The sequence below is a fragment of the Pseudophryne corroboree genome, chromosome 3 (genome assembly GCF_028390025.1).
Source record: "Pseudophryne corroboree isolate aPseCor3 chromosome 3, aPseCor3.hap2, whole genome shotgun sequence".
NCBI lineage: Eukaryota > Metazoa > Chordata > Amphibia > Anura > Myobatrachidae > Pseudophryne > Pseudophryne corroboree.
Genome location: NC_086446.1, coordinates 678,923,333 through 678,948,480, shown reverse-complemented (window position 1 = coordinate 678,948,480; position 25,148 = coordinate 678,923,333). Strand labels below are relative to the sequence as shown.

Sequence of the window (25,148 nt, the reverse complement as noted above, 5' to 3'; positions counted from 1 at the left end):
CTACACTACACCCATCCTCCAGCGCTGCTCCCTACTAGTCTCTACACTACACCCACCCTCCAGCGCTGCTCCCTAGTCCCTACACTAGACCCACCAGCGCTGCTCCCTAGTCCCTACACTAGACCCACCAGCACTGCTCCCTAGTCCCTACACTAGACCCACCAGCACTGCTCCCTAGTCCCTACACTACAACCACCAGCGCTGCTCCCTAGTCCCTACACTACACACACCAGCCCTGCTCCCTAGTCCCTACACTACACCCACCAGCCCTGCTCCCTAGTCCCTACACTACACCCACCCTCCAGCGCTGCTCCCTACAGCCTCCATGCTCCCTACACTCTTTTCCACTGCCCTCCACTCCCACTCTCCCTGCTCCCTACTGCAATCCCGGGATCCCAGGAATCCCGGGATTGAGCGTTTTTCAATCCCGAATCCCGGGATTGAAAAAACGGCCCGGGATTGGCCTCCCTAGCTGCGTGTGTCAGCCCTCCTCTGTCTTCCTGCTCCTCGGCTGCATACACTTCCTGGCTGTCTCTGTGCTGGGCTGGCTTCCTGCTATTCACAGGACTACACTAAAAAGCCAGGTAGGGGCTGTGGTTACTGGGGGGTAATATGGAGGAGAAGGGGGATGCTGTGTATAATGTAGCATGGGTGTCCGATGGGGGAGGGGCTTCTGTACAATGTAATATATTATGGATGTGGGGAGGGCTGTATATATTATAATATGCTTTTTTTTTTGGGGGGGGGGGGGGAGGTGTGTATAATATACTATAGCATGGGTGTGCTATGGGGAGGGGGCTGTGTATAATGTTGCATGGGTGTGCTATGGGGGAGGGGGGCTTGTATACAATGTAATATACTATGGGTGTGGGTGTGCTATGGGGGAGGGGGGCTGGATATATTATAATATACTATGGATGTGCTATGGGGAGGGGAGGCTTGTCTATAATGTAATGTAGTATGTGTGTGCTATGGGGAGAGGGGCTGTGTATAATGAAATATAGTATGGGTGTGCAATGCGGAGTGGGAAGCTGTGAATAATGTAAACAAACATGTGTGCTATGGTAAGTGGGGGCTGTGTATAATGTAATATAGTATGGGTGCATTATGGGGGACTGTGCATAATATAATCTATGCTGTGTGTGTACTTGAGTATGTGCTCCCCAGGTCGTTCAGTTGATTATTTATTTTTTTATTTTATTACAGCTGCATGGATAAGGCTGCTGCTGTCAGCCTTCCTCCATGCAGCTATGAATGATCTCAGTGGTGGACTGTAGCCGGCAGTGACAGTCAGGACCCGGCGTGGCTCTGTGGTCTTCATTTTCAGCATCCTCAGCTGGCCTGCAGCCGTGAAGTGGATTGAGCAGCAGTGGCCAGGTGTTGGTGAACCTGTGTGCGTGCTCATACCATGTGGCATAATGTGAATTTTGGCTCATACCATGTGGCATAATGTGAATTTTGGCTCATACCATGTGGCGTAATGTGAATTTTGGCTCATACCGTGTGGCATAATGTGAATTTTGGCTCATACCATGTGGCATAATGTGAACAAGGGGCACTACTGTCAGTAGCGTGTGAGCATGGGTACATGTGTGACAAATGCTGGTGTCCTGCGGAGGAGGAGTCTGATGGTATAAGAAGAGGCAGATGTGGCTCTGATAGCACATGTGTAAATTTTAAACTTTACTTGTGTTATATTAAAACTCAAATGTTTGGCTCCCTAAATATCCCGTAGTTTTCAGAGTAGCCAGCTCAAAATCAGGGTGTAGGTACAAGGGGTGGGGTGTGTGTGGGGGGTGGGGAGGGGAATGCATATGCACCTAGACCCACCACTCTCTAGTTCCGCCACTGGGTCAGGGATAGGTTGGGGAAGTGTAAGCAGCGATAGGGTGCAACAGCAGCTAGAACTCAGGGTTATCCGTAGCGGGCAGTCAGTACCGGCCAGGGGTTGCAGCATTATGTTTCATTTTATTTCTCTGGGGTGTATTATTTCTCTAACGTCCTAGTGGATGCTGGGGACTCCGTCAGGACCATGGGGAATAGCGGCTCCGCAGGAGACAGGGCACAAAAGTAAAAGCTTTAGGATCAGGTGGTGTGCACTGGCTCCTCCCCCTATGACCCTCCTCCAAGCCTCAGTTAGATTTTTGTGCCCGGCCGAGAAGGGTGCAATCTAGGTGGCTCTCCTAAAGAGCTGCTTAGAGTAAAAGTTTCTTAGGTTTTTTATTTTCAGTGAGTCCTGCTGGCAACAGGCTCACTGCTACGAGGGACTTAGGGGAGAGAAGTGAACTCACCTGCGTGCAGGATGGATTGGCTTCTTAGGCTACTGGACACCATTAGCTCCAGAGGGAGTCGGAACACAGGTCTCACCCTGGGGTTCGTCCCGGAGCCGCGCCGCCGACCCCCCTTGCAGATGCCGAAAAGTGAAGGTCCAGAAACGGCGGCAGAAGACTCTTCAGTCTTCATAAGGTAGCGCACAGCACTGCAGCTGTGCGCCATTGTTGTCAGCACACTTCATAGCAGCGGTCACTGAGGGTGCAGGGCGCTGGGGGGGGCGCCCTGGGCAGCAATGATAGTACCTTATTCTGGCTAAAAATACATCACATATAGCCCCTGGGGGCTATATGGATGTATTTAACCCCTGCCAGGTCTCAGAAAAACGGGAGAAGAAGCCCGCCGAAAAGGGGGCGGGGCCTATTCTCCTCAGCACACAGCGCCATTTTCCCTCACAGAAATGCTGGTGGGAAGGCTCCCAGGCTCTCCCCTGCACTGCACTACAGAAACAGGGTTAAAACAGAGAGGGGGGGCACTTATTTGGCGATATGTATATATATATATTAAAATGCTATAAGGGAAAAACACTTATATAAAGGTTGTCCCTGTATAATTATAGCGTTTTTGGTGTGTGCTGGCAAACTCTCCCTCTGTCTCCCCAAAGGGCTAGTGGGGTCCTGTCCTCTATCAGAGCATTCCCTGTGTGTGTGCTGTGTGTCGGTACGTGTGTGTCGACATGTATGAGGACGATGTTGGTGAGGAGGCGGAGCAATTGCCTGAAATGGTGATGTCACTCTCTAGGGAGTCGACACCGGAATGGATGGCTTATTTAAGGAATTACGTGATAATGTCAACACGCTGCAAGGTCGGTTGACGACATGAGACGGCCGGCAAACAAATTAGTACCTGTCCAGGCGTCTCAAACACCGTCAGGGGCTGTAAAACGCTCATTTACCTCAGTCGGTCGACACAGACACAGACACGGACACTGACTCCAGTGTCGACGGTGAAGACACAAACGTATTTTCCTTTAGGGCCACACGTTACATGTTAAGGGCAATGAAGGAGGTGTTACATATTTCTGATACTACAAGTACCACAAGAAGGGTATTATGTGGGGTGTGAAAAAACCACCTGTAGTTTTTCCTGAATCAGATAAATTAAATGAAGTGTGTGATGATGCGTGGGTTTCCCCCGATAGAAAATTATTGGCGGTATACCCTTTCCCGCCAGAAGTTAGGGCGCGTTGGGAAACACCCTTTAGGGTGGATAAGGCGCTCACACGCTTATCAAAACAAGTGGCGGTACCGTCTCCAGATAGGGCCGCCCTCAAGGAGCCAGCTGAGAGGCTGGAAAATATCCTAAAAAGGTATATACACACATACTGGTGTTATACTGCGACCAGCGATCGCCTCAGCCTGGATGGGCAGCGCTGGGGTGGCTTGGTCGGATTCCCTGACTGAAAATATTGATACCCTTGACAGGGACAGTATTTTATTGACTATAGAGCATTTAAAGGATGCATTTCTATATATGCGAGATGCACAGAGGGATATTTGCACTCTGGCATCAAGAGTAAGTGCGATGTCCATATCTGCCAGAAGATGTTTATGGACACGACAGTGGTCAGGTGATGCAGATTCCAAACGGCACAAAGATGTATTGCCGTATAAAGGGGAGGAGTTATTTGGGGGTCGGTCCATCGGACCTGGTGGCCACGGCAACTGCTGGGAAATCCACCGTTTTTACCCTAAGTCACATCTATGCAGAAAAAGACACCGTCTTTTCAGCCTCAGTCCTTTCGTCCCCATAAGCATATCTGCCCAGGGATAGAGGAAAGGGAAGAAGACTGCAGCAGGCAGCCCATTCCCAGGAACAGAAGCCTTCCACCGCTTCTGCCAAGTTCTCAGCATGACGCTGGGGCCGTACAGGACCCCTGGATCCTACAAGTAGTATCCCAGGGGTACAGATTGGAAAGTCGACACGTTTCCCCTCGCAGGTTCCTGAAGTCTGCTTTACCAACGTCTCCCTCCGACAGGGAGGCAGTATTGGAAACAATTCACAAGCTGTATTCCCAGCAGGTGATAATCAAAGTACCCCTCCTACAACAAGGAAAGGGGTATTATTCCACACTATATTGTGGTACTGAAACCAGAAGGCTCGGTGAGACCTATTCTAAATCTGAAATATTTGAACACTTACAAAGGTTCAAATCAAGATGGAGTCACTCAGAGCAGTGATAGCGAACCAGGAAGAAGGGGACTGTATGGTGTCCCGGGACATCAGGGATGCTTACCTCCATGTCCCAATTTGCCCTTCTCACCAAGGGTATCTCAGGTTCGTGGTACAGAACTGTCACTATCAGTTTCAGACGCTGCCGTTTGGATTGTCCACGGCACTCCGGGTCTTTACCAAGGTAATGCCCGAAATGATGATTCTTCTTCGAAGAAAATGGACGACCTCCTGATAAGAGCAAGGTCCAGAGAACAGTTGGAGGTCGGAGTAGCACTATCTCAAGTAGTTCTACGACAGCACGGGTGGATTCTAAATATTCCAAAACCGCAGTTGTTTCCGACGACACGTCTACTGTTCCTAGGGACTGGACACAGTCCAGAAAAAGGTGTTTCTCCCGGAGGAGAAAGCCAGGGAGTTATCCGAGCTAGTCAGGAACCTCCTAAAACCAGGAAAAGTGTCAGTGCATCATTGCACAAGAGTCCTGGGAAAAATGGTGGCTTATTACGAAGCGATTCCATTCGGCAGATTCCACGCAAGAACTTTTCAGTGGGATCTGCTGGACAAATGGTCCGGATCGCATCTTCAGATGCATCAGCGGATAACCCTATCTCCAAGGACAAGGGTGTCTCTCCTGTGGTGGTTACAGAGTGCTCATCTTCTAGAGGGCCGCAGATTCGGCATTCAGGATTGGATGCTGGTGACCACGGAGGCCAGCCTGAGAGGCTGGGGAGCAGTCACACAGGGAAAAAATTTCCAGGGAGTGTGATTAAGTCTGGAGACTTTTCTCCACATAAATATACTGGAGCTAAGGGCAATTTATAATGCTCTAAGCTTAGCAAGACCTCTGCTTCAAGGTCAGCCGGTATTGATCCAGTGGGACAACATCACGGCAGTCGCCCATGTAAACAGACAGGGCGGCACAAGAAGCAGGAGGGCAATGGCAAAAACTGCAAGGATTCTTCGCTGGGCGGAAAATCATGTGATAGCACTGTCAGCAGTGTTCATTCCGGGAGTGGACAACTGGGAAGCAGACTTCCTCACCAGGCACGACCTCCACCCGGGAGAGTGGGGACTTCATCGGGAAGTTTTCCACATGATTGTGAACCGTTGGGAAAGACCAAAAGGTGTACATGATGGCGTCCCGCCTGAACAAAAAACTGGACAGGTATTGCGCCAGGTCAAGAGACTTTCAGGCAATAGCTGTGGACGTTCTGGTAACACCGTGGGCGTACCAGTCGGTGTATGTGTTCCCTCCTCTGCTTCTCATACCCAAGGTATTGAGAATTATAAGACGTAGAGGAGTAAGAACTATACTCGTGGCTCCGGATTGGCCAAGAAGGACTTGGTACCCGGAACTTCAAGAGATACTCACAGAGGACTCATGACCTCTGCCGCTAAGAAGGGACTTGCTTCAGCACGTACCATGTCTGTTCCAAGACTTACCGCGGCTGCGTTTGACGGCATGGCGGTTGAACGCCGGATCCAAAGGGAAAAGGCATTCCGGAAGAGGTCATTCCTACCCTGGTCAAAGCCAGGAAGGACGTGACCGCACAACATTATCACCACATGTGGCGAAAATATGTTGCGTGGTGTGAGGCCAGGAAGGCTCCACGAAGAAATTTCAACTCGGTCGATTCCTGCATTTCCTGCAAACAGGAGTGTCTATGGGCCTCAGATTGGGGTCCATTAAGGTTCAAATTTCGGCCCTGTCGATTTTCTTCCAGAAAGAATTGGCTTCAGTTCCTGAAGTCCAGAAGTTTGTCAAGGGAGTACTGCATATACAACCCCCTTTTGTGCCTCCAGTGGCACTGTGGGATCTCAACGTAGTTCTGGGATTCCTCAAATCACATTGGTTTAAACCGCTCAAATCTGTGGATTTGAAATATCTCACATGGAAAGTGACCATGATGTTGGCCCTGGCCTCGGCCAGGCGAGTGTCAGAATTGGCGGCTTTGTCTCACAAAAGCCCATATCTGATTGTCCATTCGGACAGGGCAGAGCTGCGGACTCGTCCCCAGTTTCTCCCTAAGGTGGTGTCAGCGTTTCACCTGAACCAGCTTATTGTGGTACCTGCGGCTACTAGGGACTTGGAGGACTCCAAGTTGCTAGATGTTGTCAGGGCCCTGAAAATATCGGTTTCCAGGACGGCTGGAGTCAGGAAAACTGACTTGCTGTTATCCTGTATGCACCCAACAAACTGGGTGCTCTTGCTTCTAAGCAGACGATTGCTAGTTGGATGTGTAGTACAATTCAGCTTGCACATTCTGTGGCAGGCCTGCCACAGCCAAAATATGTAAATGCCCATTCCACAAGGAAGGTGGGCTCATCCTGGGCGGCTGCCCGAGGGGTCTCGGCATTACAACTCTGCCGAGCAGCTACGTGGTCGGGGGGAGAACACGTTTGTAAAATTCTACAAATTTGATACCCTGGCTAAAGAGGACCTGGAGTTCTCTCATTCGGAGCTGCAGAGTCATCCGCACTCTCCCGCCCGTTTGGGAGCTTTGGTATAATCCCAATGGTCCTGACGGAGTCCCCAGCATCCACTAGGACGTTAGAGAAAATAAGATTTTACTTACCGATAAATCTATTTCTCGTAGTCCGTAGTGGATGCTGGGCGCCCATCCCAAGTGCGGATTGTCTGCAATACTTGTACTTAGTTATTGGTACAAAAATCGGGTTATTATTGTTGTGAGCCATCTTTTCAGAGGCTCCGCTGTTATCATGCTGTTAACTGGGTTCAGATCACAGGTTGTACAGTGTGATTGGTGTGGCTGGTATGAGTCTTACCCGGGATTCAAAATCCTTCCTTATTGTGTACGCTCGTCCGGGCACAGTATCCTAACTGAGGCTTGGAGGAGGGTCATAGGGGGAGGAGCCAGTGCACACCACCTGATCCTAAAGCTTTTACTTTTGTGCCCTGTCTCCTGCGGAGCCGCTATTCCCCATGGTCCTGACGGAGTCCCCAGCATCCACTACGGACTACGAGAAATAGATTTATCGGTAAGTAAAATCTTATTATCTACTTTATTATTAGGAACTAGAGATGTGCACTTGAAATTTTTCGGGTTTTGTGTTTTGGTTTTGGGTTCGGTTCCGCGGCCGTGTTTTGGGTTCGACCGCGTTTTGGCAAAACCTCACCGAATTTTTTTTGTCGGATTCGGGTGTGTTTTGGATTCGGGTGTTTTTTTCAAAAAACCCTAAAAAACAGCTTAAATCATAGAATTTGGGGGTCATTTTGATCCCAAAGTATTATTAACCTCAAAAACCATAATTTCCACTCATTTTCAGTCTATTCTGAATACCTCACACCTCACAATATTATTTTTAGTCCTAAAATTTGCACCGAGGTCGCTGGATGACTAAGCTAAGCGACCCAAGTGGCCGACACAAACACCTGGCCCATCTTGGAGTGGCACTGCAGTGTCACGCAGGATGGCCCTTCCAAAAAACACTCCCCAAACAGCACATGACGCAAAGAAAAAAAGAGGCGCAATGAGGTAGCTGTGTGAGTAAGATAAGCGATCCTAGTGGCCGACACAAACACCTGGCCCATCTAGGAGTGGCACTGCAGTGTCACGCAGGATGGCCCTTCCAAAAAACACTCCCCAAACAGCACATGACGCAAAGAAAAAAAGAGGCGCAATGAGGTAGCTGTGTGAGTAAGATAAGCGACCCTAGTGGCCGACACAAACACCTGGCCCATCTAGGAGTGGCACTGCAGTGTCACGCAGGATGGCCCTTCCAAAAAACACTCCCCAAACAGCACATGACGCAAAGAAAAAAAGAGGCGCAATGAGGTAGCTGTGTGAGTAAGCTAAGCGACCCTAGTGGCCGACACAAACACCTGGCCCATCTAGGAGTGGCACTGCAGTGTCACGCAGGATGGCCCTTCCAAAAAACACTCCCCAAACAGCACATGACGCAAAGAAAAAAAGAGGCGCAATGAGGTAGCTGTGTGAGTAAGATAAGCGACCCTAGTGGCCGACACAAACACCTGGCCCATCTAGGAGTGGCACTGCAGTGTCACGCAGGATGGCCCTTCCAAAAAACACTCCCCAAACAGCACATGACGCAAAGAAAAAAAGAGGCGCAATGAGGTAGCTGTGTGAGTAAGCTAAGCGACCCTAGTGGCCGACACAAACACCTGGCCCATCTAGGAGTGGCACTGCAGTGTCACGCAGGATGGCCCTTCCAAAAAACACTCCCCAAACAGCACATGACGCAAAGAAAAAAAGAGGCGCAATGAGGTAGCTGTGTGAGTAAGCTAAGCGACCCTAGTGGCCGACACAAACACCTGGCCCATCTAGGAGTGGCACTGCAGTGTCACGCAGGATGGCCCTTCCAAAAAACACTCCCCAAACAGCACATGACGCAAAGAAAAAAAGAGGCGCAATGAGGTAGCTGTGTGAGTAAGCTAAGCGACCCTAGGGGCCGACACAAACACCTGGCCCATCTAGGAGTGGCACTGCAGTGTCACGCAGGATGGCCCTTCCAAAAAACACTCCCCAAACAGCACATGACGCAAAGAAAAAAAGAGGCGCAAGGAGGTAGCTGTGTGAGTAAGATAAGCGACCCTAGTGGCCGACACAAACACCTGGCCCATCTAGGAGTGGCACTGCAGTGTCACGCAGGATGGCCCTTCCAAAAAACACTCCCCAAACAGCACATGACGCAAAGAAAAAAAGAGGCGCAATGAGGTAGCTGTGTGAGTAAGATAAGCGACCCTAGTGGCCGACACAAACACCTGGCCCATCTAGGAGTGGCACTGCAGTGTCACGCAGGATGGCCCTTCCAAAAAACACTCCCCAAACAGCACATGACGCAAAGAAAAAAAGAGGCGCAATGAGGTAGCTGTGTGAGTAAGATAAGCGACCCTAGTGGCCGACACAAACACCTGGCCCATCTAGGAGTGGCACTGCAGTGTCACGCAGGATGGCCCTTCCAAAAAACACTCCCCAAACAGCACATGACGCAAAGAAAAAAAGAGGCGCAATGAGGTAGCTGTGTGAGTAAGATAAGCGACCCTAGTGGCCGACACAAACACCTGGCCCATCTAGGAGTGGCACTGCAGTGTCACGCAGGATGGCCCTTCCAAAAAACACTCCCCAAACAGCACATGACGCAAAGAAAAAAAGAGGCGCAATGAGGTAGCTGTGTGAGTAAGCTAAGCGACCCTAGTGGCCGACACAAACACCTGGCCCATCTAGGAGTGGCACTGCAGTGTCACGCAGGATGGCCCTTCCAAAAAACACTCCCCAAACAGCACATGACGCAAAGAAGAAAAAAAGAGGCGCAATGAGGTAGCTGTGTGAGTAAGCTAAGCGACCCTAGTGGCCGACACAAACACCTGGCCCATCTAGGAGTGGCACTGCAGTGTCACGCAGGATGGCCCTTCCAAAAAACACTCCCCAAACAGCACATGACGCAAATAAAAATGAAAGAAAAAAGAGGTGCAAGATGGAATTGTCCTTGGGCCCTCCCACCCACCCTTATGTTGTATAAACAGGACATGCACACTTTAACCAACCCATCATTTCAGTGACAGGGTCTGCCACACGACTGTGACTGAAATGACGGGTTGGTTTGGACCCCCACCGAAAAAGAAGCAATTAATCTCTCCTTGCACAAACTGGCTCTACAGAGGCAAGATGTCCACCTCATCATCATCCTCCGATATATCACCATGTACATCCCGCTCCTCACAGATTATCAATTTGTCCCCACTGGAATCCACCATCTCAGCTCCCTGTGTACTTTGTGGAGGCAATTGCTGCTGGTCAATGTCTCCACAGAGGAATTGATTATAATTCATTTTAATGAACATCATCTTCTCCACATTTTCTGGAAGTAACCTCGTACGCCGATTGCTGACAAGGTGAGCGGCGGCACTAAACACTCTTTCGGAGTACACACTTGTGGGAGGGCAACTTAGGTAGAATAAAGCCAGTTTGTGCAAGGGCCTCCAAATTGCCTCTTTTTCCTGCCAGTATAAGTACGGACTGTCTGACGTGCCTACTTGGATGCGGTCACTCATATAATCCTCCACCATTCTTTCAATGGTGACAGAATCATATGCAGTGACAGTAGACGACATGTCCGTAATCGTTGTCAGGTCCTTCAGTCCGGACCAGATGTCAGCATCAGCAGTCGCTCCAGACTGCCCTGCATCACCGCCAGCGGGTGGGCTCGGAATTCTGAGCCTTTTCCTCGCACCCCCAGTTGTGGGAGAATGTGAATGAGGAGATGTTGACAGGTCGCGTTCCGCTTGACTTGACAATTTTGTCACCAGCAGGTCTTTGAACCCCAGCAGACTTGTGTCTGCCGGAAAGAGAGATCCAAGGTAGGTTTTAAATCTAGGATCGAGCACGGTGGCCAAAATGTAGTGCTCTGATTTCAACAGATTGACCACCCGTGAATCCTTGTTAAGCGAATTAAGGGCTCCATCCACAAGTCCCACATGCCTAGCGGAATCGCTCCCTTTTAGCTCCTCCTTCAATGCCTCCAGCTTCTTCTGCAAAAGCCTGATGAGGGGAATGACCTGACTCAGGCTGGCAGTGTCTGAACTGACTTCACGTGTGGCAAGTTCAAAAGGTTGCAGAACCTTGCACAACGTTGAAATCATTCTCCACTGCGCTTGAGACAGGTACATTCCACCTCCTATATCGTGCTCAATTGTATAGGCTTGAATGGCCTTTTGCTGCTCCTCCAACCTCTGAAGCATATATAGGGTTGAATTCCACCTCGTTACCACTTCTTGCTTCAGATGATGGCAGGGCAGGTTCAGGCGTTTTTGGTGGTGCTCCAGTCTTCTGTACGTGGTGCCTGTACGCCGAAAGTGTCCCGCAATTCTTCTGGCCACCGACAGCATCTCTTGCACGCCCCTGTCGTTTTTTAAAAAATTCTGCACCACCAAATTCAAGGTATGTGCAAAACATGGGACGTGCTGGAATTTGCCCATATTTAATGCACACAGAATATTGCTGGCGTTGTCCGATGCCACAAATCCACAGGAGAGTCCAATTGGGGTAAGCCATTCCGCGATGATCTTCCTCAGTTGCCGTAAGAGGTTTTCAGCTGTGTGCGTATTCTGGAAACCGGTGATACAAAGCGTAGCCTGCCTAGGAAAGAGTTGGCGTTTGCGAGATGCTGCTACTGGTGCCGCCGCTGCTGTTCTTGTGGCGGGAGTCCATACATCTACCCAGTGGGCTGTCACAGTCATATAGTCCTGACCCTGCCCTGCTCCACTTGTCCACATGTCCGTGGTTAAGTGGACATTGGGTACAACTGCATTTTTTAGGACACTGGTGAGTCTTTTTCTGACGTCCGTGTACATTCTCGGTATCGCCTGCCTAGAGAAGTGGAACCTAGATGGTATTTGGTAATGGGGGCACACTACCTCAAGAAATTGTCTAGTTCCCTGTGAACTAACGGCGGATACCGGACGCACGTCTAACACCAACATAGTTGTCAAGGCCTCAGTTATCCGCTTTGCAACAGGATGACTGCTGTGATATTTCATCTTCCTCGCAAAGGACTGTTGGACAGTCAATTGCTTGGTGGAAGTAGTAAAAGTGGGCTTACGACTTCCCTTCTGGGATGACCATCGACTCCCAGCAGCAACAACAGCAGCGCCAGCAGCAGTAGGCGTTACACGCAAGGATGCATCGGAGGAATCCCAGGCAGGAGAGGACTCGTCAGAATTGCCAGTAACATGGCCTGCAGGACTATTGGCATTCCTGGGGAAGGAGGAAATTGACACTGAGGGAGTTGGTGGGGTGGTTTGTGTGAGCTTGGTTACAAGAGGAAGGGATTTACTGGTCAGTGGACTGCTTCCGCTGTCGCCCAAAGTTTTTGAACTTGTCACTGACTTATTATGAATGCGCTGCAGGTGACGTATAAGGGAGGATGTTCCGAGGTGGTTAACGTCCTTACCCCTACTTATTACAGCTTGACAAAGGCAACACACGGCTTGACAAATGTTGTCCGCATTTCTGTTGAAATACTTCCACACCGAAGAGCTGATTTTTTTGGTATTTTCACCAGGCATGTCAACGGCCATATTCCTCCCACGGACAACAGGTGTCTCCCCGGGTGCCTGACTTAAACAAACCACCTCACCATCAGAATCCTCCTTGTCAATTTCCTCCCCAGCGCCAGCAACACCCATATCCACCTCATCCTGGTGTACTTCAACACTGACATCTTCAATCTGACTATCAGGAACTGGACTGCGGGTGCTCCTTCCAGCACTTGCAGGGGGCGTGCAAATGGTGGAAGGCGCATGCTCTTCACGTCCAGTGTTGGGAAGGTCAGGCATCGCAACCGACACAATTGGACTCTCCTTGTGGATTTTGGATTTCGAAGAACGCACAGTTCTTTGCGGTGCTTTTGCCAGCTTGAGTCTTTTCATTTTTCTAGCGAGAGGCTGAGTGCTTCCATCCTCATGTGAAGCTGAACCACTAGCCATGAACATAGGCCAGGGCCTCAGCCGTTCCTTGCCACTCCGTGTGGTAAATGGCATATTGGCAAGTTTACGCTTCTCCTCCGACAATTTTATTTTAGATTTTGGAGTCCTTTTTTTACTGATATTTGGTGTTTTGGATTTTACATGCTCTGTACTATGACATTGGGCATCGGCCTTGGCAGACGACGTTGATGGCATTTCATCGTCTCGGCCATGACTAGTGGCAGCAGCTTCAGCACGAGGTGGAAGTGGATCTTGATCTTTCCCTATTTTTGGAACCTCAACATTTTTGTTCTCCATATTTTAATAGGCACAACTAAAAGGCACCTCAGGTAAGCAATGGAGATGGATGGATACTAGTATACAATTATGGATGGACGAGCGACTGCTGACACAGAGGTAGCTACAGCCGTGGACTACCGTACTGTGTCTGCTGCTAATATAGACTGGATGATAATGAGATGAAATTAATATATATATATAGATATAATATCACTAGTACTGCAGCCGGACAGGTATATATATTTATTATGTAATGACGGACCTGCTGGACACTGTCAGCTCAGCACCGCAGACTGCTACAGTAAGCTGCTATAGTAGTATGTATCAAGAAGAAAGAAAAAAAAAACCACGGGTAGGTGGTATACAATTATGGATGGACGAGCGACTGCCGACACAGAGGTAGCTACAGCCGTGGACTACCGTACTGTGTCTGCTGCTAATATAGACTGGATGATAATGAGATGAAATTAATATATATATATATATAATATCACTAGTACTGCAGCCGGACAGGTATATATATTTATTATGTAATGACTGATGACGGACCTGCTGGACACTGTCAGCTCAGCACCGCAGACTGCTACAGTAAGCTACTATAGTAGTATGTATCAAGAAGAAAGAAAAGAAAAAAAAACACGGGTAGGTGGTATACAATTATGGATGGACGAGCGACTGCCGACACAGAGGTAGCTACAGCCGTGGACTACCGTACTGTGTCTGCTGCTAATATAGACTGGATGATAATGAGATGAAATTAATATATATATATATAATATCACTAGTACTGCAGCCGGACAGGTATATATATTTATTATGTAATGACTGATGACGGACCTGCTGGACACTGTCAGCTCAGCACCGCAGACTGCTACAGTAAGCTACTATAGTAGTATGTATCAAGAAGAAAGAAAAAAAAAAAACACGGGTAGGTGGTATACAATTATGGATGGATGGACGAGCGACTGCCGACACAGAGGTAGCTACAGCCGTGGACTACCGTACTGTGTCTGCTGCTAATATAGACTGGATGATAATGAGATGAAATTAATATATATATATATATATATAATATCACTAGTACTGCAGCCGGACAGGTATATATATATATTTATTATGTAATGACGGACCTGCTGGACACTGTCAGCTCAGCACCGCAGACTGCTACAGTAAGCTACTATAGTAGTATGTATCAAGAAGAAAGAAAAAAAAAACCACGGGTAGGTGGTATACAATTATGGATGGACGAGCGACTGCCGACACAGAGGTAGCTACAGCCGTGGACTACCGTACTGTGTCTGCTGCTAATATAGACTGGATGATAATGAGATGAAAATATATATATATATAATATCACTAGTACTGCAGCCGGACAGGTATATATATTTATTATGTAATGACTGATGACGGACCTGCTGGACACTGTCAGCTCAGCACCGCAGACTGCTACAGTAAGCTACTATAGTAGTATGTATCAAGAAGAAAGAAAAAGAAAAAAAACCACGGGTAGGTGGTATACAATTATGGATGGACGAGCGACTGCCGACACAGAGGTAGCTACAGCCGTGGACTACCGTACTGTGTCTGCTGCTAATATAGACTGGATGATAATGAGATGAAAATATATATATATATAATATCACTAGTACTGCAGCCGGACAGGTATATATATTTATTATGTAATGACTGATGACGGACCTGCTGGACACTGTCAGCTCAGCACCGCAGACTGCTACAGTAAGCTACTATAGTATGTATCAAGAAGAAAGAAAAGAAAAAAAAACACAGGTAGGTGGTATACAATTATATATATATACAATTATATATATATATTAAACTGGTGGTGATTAATTAAACTGGTGGTCAGGTCACTGGTCACACTATCAGCAACTTGCAAGTAGTACTCCTAAGCAGACAATCACAATATACTGGTGGTCAGTGTGGTCACAATGGCAGTGTGGCTGGCACTCTGGCAGCAAAAGTGTGCACTGTACGTTAAAATATGTACTCCTGCTCTCAGACTCTAACTGCTCCCCACTGTCTCCCCCACAAGTCAGATATACATATACAGTCACACTACACTTCAGCAAGTAGTAGTACTCCTAAAAATGCTCCCCAAAATTACTAAATACTGTGTCTCTCTCTACTCTAGTCTCTTCTCTATAAACGGAGAGGACGCCAGCCACGTCCTCTCCCTATCAATCTCAATGCACGTGTGAAAATGGCGGCGACGCGCGGCTCCTTATATAGAATCCGAGTCTCGCGATAGAATACGGGCCTCGCGAGAATCCGACAGCGGGATGATGACGTTCGGGCGCGCTCGGGTTAACCGAGCAAGGCGGGAGGATCCGAGTCGCTCGGACCCGTGAGAAAAAAGCTGAAGTTCGGGCGGGTTCGGATTCCGAGGAACCGAACCCGCTCATCTCTATTAGGAACTATGGAGAAATTAGATTAAGCCATGTGATTTTACTGAGAGAATGTAAAATTGTGATAGACACACCCCTGGGTGGTGCTAGATACACCCTTCCTGCGGTGCACCCCCTAATAAATTTAGCTGTGCACGCCTATGCCTGGGAGTGCATTGTGCAGCGGAGGCCGGCGCTCTCCTCCTAATCCTTTCAGGTAGCAGCTTCAGCAGCGTCAATGCCTGCTGTAGTCTCCCGCCGGAGGCGCTACACACAGGGTGATGGGGATGTACTGGAGAAGCCAGTGCCTCCCCAGCCATTGAACTCACCGCACGTCACTGGTAGTGAGGGAGACGGGCGCCCGCTGGTAACACAATCTCAGCGGGCGCCCGTCATCTCCCTGCAGCAACGGGGACACATCGCCGGGTTAGGTGAGTCGAACCGTCTCCAAGTGGAACTGACGGAACGCAGTTCCGCCCCGTTCCGGCTCACTTTAACCCCTGCGTAGAACCCAATTTTCTTCCAACACTACCTCAGGGCTCTTGTTAAAACCAAAGTAACTTTTTTTGGTGGTTGGGAGGGATACAGTAATAGTATTTATTTATTTACCAGTTTCTTATATAGCGCAGCATATTCCATTGCACTTTACAATTGTAAACAACCTTACAATCTCATTGTAGCCAATCAAATTTAAATTGTGAAAAAAACTATATATTAAGATAAATTAACCAAAAGCAAATCTTGGCAAAATCCTTTTAAATATGGTTGAAACTCTTGTTCATATTAAGGGGGGAATTCAATTACCCGCGATCAGTCGGGTCGCACCCGAAGCTATTCAGTTTTCTCCTATTCAGGGGGCAGATATAACATATGCAGAGAGAGTTAGATTTGGGTGGGGTGTGTTCAAACTGAAATCTAAATTGCACTGTAAAAATAAAGCAGCGAGTATTTACCCTGCACAGAAACAAAATACCCCACCCAAATCTAACTCTCTCTGCACATGTTATATCTGCCACACCTGCAGTGCACATGGGGGGTAATTCTGAGTTGATCGCAGCAGGAACTTTGTTAGCAATTGGGCAAAACCATGTGCACTGCAGAGGAGGCAGATATAACGGGTGGTCTTCTGTATACCGGCGGTCGGGCTCCCGGCGCTCAGTATACCGGCGCCGGGAGCCCGACAGCCGGCATACCGACACTTATTTTCCCTTGTGGGGGTCCACGACCCCCATAGAGGGAGAATAAAATAGTGTGGCGCGTGTAGCGCGCCACCGTGCCAGCAGCGTGGCGAGCGCAGCGAGCAAGGGGCTCATTTGCGCTCGCCACACTGTCTGTAAGCCGGCGGTCGGGCTCCCGGCGCCGGTATGCTGGTTGCCAGGAGCCCGACCGCCGGCCAGCCGTAGTGAACCCGATATAACATGTGCAGACAGAGATAGATTTGGGTGTGGTGAGTTCAATCTGCAATCTAAATTGCAGTGTAAACATAAAGCAGCCAGTATTTACCCTGCACAGAAACAAAATAACCCACCCAAATCTAACTCTCTCTGCAAATGTTATATCTGCCCCCCCTGCAGTGCACATGGTTTTGCCCAACTGCTAAAAAAATTTCCTGCTGCGATCAACTTGGAATTACCCCCATGGTTTTACCCAATTGCTAACAAATTTGCTGCTGCGATCAACTCTGAATTATCCCCCATGTTTCTCCTGCCTCAGGCAGGAGAAACAAATCCCCCAAAACAGCACCGTTTCAGACAAAAACACATTTTTTTTTCTCTTGCATCCTAGAGGATGCTGGGGTCCACACTAGTACCATGGGCTATAGACGGGTCCACTCGGAGCCATTGGCACTTTAAGAGTTTGAGAGTGTGGGCTGGCTCCTCCCTCTATGCCCCTCCTACCAGACTCCATTTTGAAAATGTGCCCGAGGAGCCGGTCACAGCTAGGGGAGCTCCTAGAGCTTCTTTAGTTTTATTTTTTTCTAAGAGTTAGTATAGGCAAGGGAGACAACAGCCTCCCTGCTTCGTGGGACTTAGGGGAGGAGTAGTTTCCGCCCTGCGGGGTCTGAGCCACTATCTCCGCTGACAGGACACTGAGCTTCTGAAGGGTGATGATCATTAAGCGCCCCAGGCGACCGCTCACTCCCGCAGCACTGCCACCACCCCCTAACAGAGCCAGAAGATTCCAGTGGCAAGTGAGTCACCGGCCCCCCTGGCAAGCGGGGAGCCGGTGTGAAGATGACGGCAACAGGATGGGAGCGCAGTATTAACTGTGCTCCGGAGGCTCAGCGGTACATAGTGCGCGCTGTGAGGGGAGCCCTGAGCCAGCGCCTATACCCTACACTGGCACCAAGGTTGTCAGGGACCTCGGTAATGCTGCCAGCACAATTCCTCAGGCCAGTATAAAGAAGTGGAGAGCGGGAAGCAGCGCCATGTTCAGGGGGCAGAGCTTCTCCTCAAGCAGCGTTCAGCGCTATTTTCCTGCTGCATATACTCTAGAGTGACGCTGACAGGGAGAGTTGGTCCTCCAAGCAACTCCAGCTATCCTGTGCGGTACCAGGGGGTTGTAGAAGGGGGGAAGGCTGTGTAAATACTGTGTAGTCCATTATGGTACACAATAAGCGCTAGGTAGTTGTATTATATCTACCTTGGGAAGCGCTGTGTGTGGGTTGGCTCCAATCTCTGTGTTTCTCTGTGGCATACTTGGGGGGAAACTGTGTCTGACATTTTCCTGTGTGTGGGTGTTTGTTTCTCACATAGTCATGTCTAGGGACTCTGTGTCTTATGCTGCAGAGGACATTTCCTCTCAGGCGGAATCCATTCCATGTACACAGGAATGTAATGCATTGTCTCAGATTCCTATTGCTGAGCCTGAGTGGTTAGCCTCTATTAAGGGAATGATCTCTCAGATCTCTACTAGGGTAGCTCATACTCAGGTTTTAAAGAAGTCTATGGCAGTTTGGTCAGGTTCTGTTCCTATTCCTTCAAAATCACCTAGCATATACCCACAGAAACGTGTACTTGCCCAGATTATGCAAGATGACACGGATACCGACTCTGACACAGCAGACGGTGATGGAGATGTGCTGAGGGGGTGGCATCCCTTGCAAAGGGTGTGCAGCTCATGATTGAGGCCATTAGAGATGTGTTAAATATTACTGACACATCACCTGAGCAGGTTGAGGAGGCTTACTTCACAGATAATAAGAAAGCCTCGCTAACCTTCCCTGCGTCTAAAGAATTAAACGCTTTATTTGAAAAATCATGGCAAAACCTGGAGAAAAAAATTCCAGATTCCTAAAAGGATTCTGGTTGCTTTCCCCTTCCCTGAGGAAGATAGAAAAAAATGGGAAAACCCACCCATAGTTGACGCATCTGTTTCCAGACTGTCGAAAAAGGTAGTTTTACCTGTCCCTGGGTCTACCGCGTTAAAAGAACCGGCTGATCGTAAGATTGACACTACGCTCAAATCCATATACACTGCTTCAGGGGTAGCGCTGAGGCCTACTATTGCCTGCGCATGGATCTCTAAAGCTATAGTAAAATGGTCAGGCACGTTACTAGAGGATTTGGATTCAATGGATAGAAGTGACATTGAATTATTTTTACGTAACATACAGGATTCTGCGGGGTTCATGGTGGAATCCATGAAGGACCTGGGTACGCTGAAAGGAAGGATATCTACGCCAGTGGTCTACAGATGCAGAATCCATGAGAAGTGTGGAGAACCTACCCTACACAACTCAGGCTCTTTTTGGGGAAGCGTTGGATGCGTGGATTTCCACGGCAACCGCGGGTAAATCACCTTTTCTTCCCTCAGCTACGCCTTCTACGAAGAAACCCTTTTCTTCATCTGCATCACAGTCCTTTCGGACCGCTAAGACAAAAAAGTCCAAGCCTCCTACCACCTTCTTTAGAGGTGGGCGGGCAAAATCCAAAAAGCTTGCACCCGCAGGCTCTCAGGACCAGAAACCTGCCTCTGGTTCCTCAAAATCCTCAGCATGACGGTGGACCACACAGCCTGGAGGACGGGCTGGTGGGGACGAGAATCACGCGTTCCGGCCTGGATCCCTGGATCCCTGGGTACAGGATATTGTGTCCCAGGGGTACAGACTAGAGTTTCAAGAAACCCCACCTCACCGATTCTTCAAATCAGGCTTGCCAACTTTATTGTGAGACAGAACTGTCCTACAGGAAGTTATCCAAAAATTGGAAAAGGCAGAGGTCATTGTTCCAGTTCCACCTCATATGCACAGCATGGGTTACTATTCAAGCCTCTTTGTGGTACCGAAACCGGATGGTTTGGTCAGACCAATTTTGAACTTGAAAACGCTAAACCCTTATCTAAGGGAGTTCAAATTCAAAATGGAGTCTCTGGGAGCGGTGATCTCAGGTCTGGAGGAGGGGGAGTTCCTGGTATCCCTAGATATCAAGGATGCGTATCTCCACATTCCGATTTGGCCTCCGCATCAGGCTTATCTCAGATTTGCACTGTTAGAAAGTCACTAGCAGTTTCAGGCACTGCCATTCAGGCTCTCCACGGCACCCAGGGTGTTCACCAAGGTGATGGCAGAAATGATGGCTCTCCTCCGCAGGCAGGGAGTGAACATAATTCCATACCTGGACGATCTGCTGATAAAGGCGTCGTCCAGGGAGAAACTGTTGCAGTCCATTGCTCTCACGACTCATCTGCTCAGGGTCCATGGTTGGATCCTGAACCTTCCAAAGTCACATTTGAAGCCGACAAGGAGATTGTGTTTCCTGGGGATGATCCTCGACACGGAAGTGCAGAGGGTGTTTCTACCAGAGGAGAAAGCGTTGGTGATACAAACAATGGTCCGGGATGTCCTGAGGCCAGCCCGGGTTTCCGTTCATCGGTGCATTCGCCTTCTGAGGAAGATGCTTGCCTCCTACGAGGCTCTACAATACGGAAGATTTCATGCTCGATCCTTCCAATTGGATCTCCTAGACAAGTGGTCGGGTTCTCATCTACATATGCACATGAGGATACGTCTGTCGCCGAAAAAGGGAAACCTTCCAAAGAAGGTGGTCAAGTCTGGAATTCTGTCTTCCAATAAACATTCTGGAACTAAGCGTCATATACAACGGTCTTCTCCAAGCGACTCACCTTCTGCGAGATCGACCCATTCAAGTGCAGTCGGACAATGTAACAATGGTGGCCTACATAAACCGACAAGGCAGAACAAAGAGCAGAGCTGCAATGTCAGAGGTGACAAGAATCATCCTCTGGGCGGAAAAGCATGCGTTAGCACTGTCGTCAATTTTCATTCCGGGAGTGGACAACTGGGAAGCGGACTTCCTCAGCAGACACGATCTCCATCCAGGAGAGTGGGGCCTCCATCCAGAGGTGTTCACGGAGGTGACAAACCTTTGGGGGGGTTCCTCAAATAGACATGATGGCCTCCCGCCTCAACAAAAAACTTCAGAGGTATTGCTTAAGGTCAAGAGACCCACAAGCAGTGGCGGTGGACGCCCTGGTAACTCCGTGGGTGTTCCAGTCGGTGTATGTGTTTCCTCCACTTCCACTAATTCCAAGGATTCTAAAGCTCATAAGGAGAACAAGAGTTCAGGCAATCCTCATTGCTCCAGACTGGCCAAGAAGGGCTTGGTACGCGGATCTTCTGGATCTACTGCTAGAAGAGCCGAGGCCTCTTCCTCTTCGGGAGGACCTGCTGCAGCAGGGGCCGTTCGCTTATCAAGACTTACCGTGGCTACGTTTGACGGCATGGAGGTTGAATGCCAAATGCTCAGAATGCTCAGAAGGGAATTCCGAACAAGGTTATTCCTACCTTGATACAGGCTAGGAAAGGAGTAACGTCTAAACATTACCATCGCATTTGGAAAAAATATGTATCTTGGTGTGAGTCCAAGAAATTTTCAATGGTGGAGTTTCAACTGGGACAGTTTCTCCTCTTCCTGCAATCAGGTGTGGATATGGGCCTGAGGTTGGGATTCGTAAAGGTCCAGATTTTATCCCTATCCATTTTCTTCCAGAAACAATTGGCTTCCCTCCCTGAGGTTCAGACTTTCTTGAAAGGAGTTCTGCACATCCAGCCTCCCTTTGTGCCGCCTACGGCACCCAGGGATCTTAACGTGGTGTTACAGTTCCTCCAATCGGATTGGTTTGAACCTCTACCGGAGGATGAGGTCAAGTTTCTCACGTGGAAGGCTGTCACTTTGTTGGTCTTAGCTTCTGCTAGACGTGTGTCGGAGTTGGGGGCTTTGTCTTGTAAGAGCCCCTACTTGATCTTCCATGAAGATTGAGCTGAGCTCCGGACACGTCAGCAGTTCCTTCCAAAGGTTGTGTCGGCATTTCATATCAATCAACCTATTGTGGTGCCAGTTGCTACTGACTCCTCAATTTCATCAAAGTCCTTGGATGTTGTAAGGGCTCTGAAAATCTATGTGAAGAGGACTGCTCGTCACAGAAAATCAGACTCTCTGTTGTCCTGTATGATCCCAAGAAACTTGGGTGTCCTGCTTCTAAGCAGACGATCTCTCGCTGGATCAGGTTCACTATCCAGCATGCGTATTCTACGGCAGGATTGCCGTGTCCTACGTCTGTTAAGGCCCACTCTACTCGTAAGGTGGGTTCTTCCTGGGCGGCCGCCCGGGGTGTCTCAGCTTTAGAGCTTTGCCAAGCGGCTACTTGGTCTGGGTCGAACACGTTTGCAAAGTTCTACAAGTTCAATACTTTGGCCTCTGAGGACCTGAAGTTTGGTCAGTCAGATCTGCAGGAGCCTCCGCGCTCTCCCTCCCATTCTGGGAGCTTTGGTACATCCCCATGGTACTAATGTGGACCCCAGCATCCTCTAAGACGTAAGAGAAAGTAGGATTTTAATTACCTACCGGTAAATCCTTTTCTCGTAGTCCGTAGAGGATGCTGGGCACCCGCCCAGCGCTTCATGATTCTGCAGTAGTTACTTAGTTCAGTACTGCTTAGTTCTTCGTTAAGTACTTCTTTGTTACTTGGTTAAGTAATCTTGTTTAGCCGTTGCTGACTTTTCAAGCTGGTTAGCTTGGTTTGCCTTGTATGTGTGAGCTGGTGTGAATCTCGCCACTATCTGTGTAAAATCCTTCTCTCGAAGTTGTCCGTCTCTTCGGGCACAGTTTCTATACTGAGTCTGGTAGGAGGGGCATAGAGGGAGGAGCCAGCCCACACTCTCAAACTCTTAAAGTGCCAATGGCTCCTAGTGGATCCGTCTATACCCCATGGTACTAATGTGGATCTCAGCATCCTCTATGGACTACGAGAAAAGGATTTACTGGTAGGTAATTAAAATCCTATTTTTTTGGGTGGCCAAAGTGGATTGGGCGGGGAAAAAAATACAGGGGAAACATTGCGGAAAAACATCATTTTTATTTTTTTATTTTTTTTTGCTCCTGATGTTTCTTCTCCTTTAACTGAATGTTAACTGAATTCACCACTAAATGTTTTTGTTTCCTGTATGAAAACTGCTTCTCCCACAAAACAGATTATTTCACTCTATTGAGTACATAGAGCCTGACAGATACATTATAATATACTAGCCTTACCTTTGGCAAACACACCTAAAACCACACATATTCTGAGTTGTTCCTGTTTTTTTAAACATTGTTTTTATCAGTCACTCGATTATCCAGTTTCATAGGATTCAGTTAATACAATAACACTTACATTGATATTTAATGCATGTATACTATTCTACAGGAGGGTAATTCTGTGTCAATTGCAGAAACCACTATGCCTTGTGTGCTGGTAAGTATGGTTAGGTCAGTTTTCCACTATGGACCTGATTTGGGTTTGTAAGTAAAGCAAAAAAAAAAAACCCACCTTACTTTGTCTGGAACAAACCATGTTGCCGTGCATGGTGAGTAAATACATATGTTTTCTGTGCAGGGTAAATACTAGTTGCTTTTACATGTACAGTAGCACACAAAAGTTAGACAGCTTGATTTTTCCACTGCCATTTAGATTTCAGCTAGAACATGCCCCACCCAAATCTAAGGATGGCTACACACTCTAGTGATGTGTATCCAGCCAATATGTTGGCCCTACAAGCCGACATACCGCAACTTGGGTACACATTGAGAACGAACATGTTCCATCCTTACTACAGGACGTTAGCAATATCGTCAGGTTTGATGTGCAGCACATCAAACCTGACGATGTCGCTAGTGACCGCGGGCACCCACATATAGTGCATACAAACTGCCCAATATGCACTGTTCTGAGTAATATGTTGGTCCAATCTGCCGGATGGGACAACATATTGCTCAGTGTGTACCTAACATTAATCTCTCTGCACATGTTACATCTGCCCCACCTGCAGTGTAACATGGTTTTGCCCCGTTGCTTGCTTTTTTACTTTATTTACAAACATGAATCAGGCCTGTGTCTATATATCGCTCAGTTTTGTAGTTATGGAGAAAATGTAGCCACTGAAATACTAGTAAATTGCAGTATATATAATAATGATATTGTCATGTAGCTGGATATTTTTCCATTTTGGGCAACCGGCCCCATCTTGCAGCATGTAAAGCCTGAAAACTATCTTCATCCACAGTAATGATACTATGGTAATCATTAGGCTCATCTGGCATATTTGTGAACGTTCAAGAAGACCGATAAGAAACACAAAGTTCCCCTGGCAGTGCAAACAGAACCTATTATGTCCAGGTAAAACATAATAACCTTTTTTTACTATTTATTATACAAGGAAAAATATGAAAAACAAAATAGACAGTGCTAGAAAATAGAAAGTGATTAAAAACCAACCCCTGTGTGTAATAACCACTATTTTGATCAATGAATGTCTATATTGGCTAATGACACGGGTGTGGATCATAGCATAGACATAACTAGGTCGACAGTCATTAGGTTGACTACTATTGATCGACAGTGACTAGGTTCACTGCTGAAATAGGTCGACATGGTCACTAGGTGAACATGAACAAGGTCAATATGGAAAAAGGTCGACATACGTTTTTTACGGGTGGGGGGGGGGGGGAGTTTGTGTAGTTTACTTGGTAGAATGACCGGGAACCCCAATTAGTGCACCGTGTACAAGGTTCTCAATTGTAGTCCACAAAAAAATGTGAAAAACTCATGTCGACCGTCTTCATGTCGACCTTCTTCAAGTTGACCTAGTGACCATGTCGACCAATGCATACTATAAAATTATACAGAGCAGCTGATTGGTTGCCATGGGCAAACTTGTTATCTGGCTCACTTCTCCACTCTTCACTGCTTAGTACATCTCCCCTTAAGTGACCCGACCAATGGACATAATCCATACCTCCCAACTTCTTTGTCCCTTGATTAGGGACATCTTCGCCGATATTAGGGGACGTGGCCTCTGGCCAGGGGGTGTGGCCTTGTGACAAGCACCATGATCGCTAACCACGCCCCCGTTTTCATCACTATGGGAGCTTGGACAGCACTCCGTGAGCTACTGGCCATGCCCCCTGTCCCTCTCTCCCGGGGAATAGACG

At 48.2% G+C, this 25,148-nt stretch overlaps 1 long non-coding RNA gene across 3 annotated transcripts in view; it reads left to right on the top strand.

Annotated features, from left to right (window-relative positions):
- Positions 1–25,148, top strand: part of LOC135058164 (uncharacterized) — a 106,432-nt gene that overhangs the window by 30,169 nt on the left and 51,115 nt on the right. The window contains exon 1 of one of the 3 annotated variants that reach the window (XR_010244649.1): positions 24,208–24,333. The exons of the other annotated variants lie outside the window; for them this stretch is intronic. This is a non-coding gene — a long non-coding RNA (uncharacterized LOC135058164). Of the gene's footprint in view, positions 1–24,207; positions 24,334–25,148 lie in introns of those variants that run through there. 3 annotated transcript variants of the gene reach the window in all.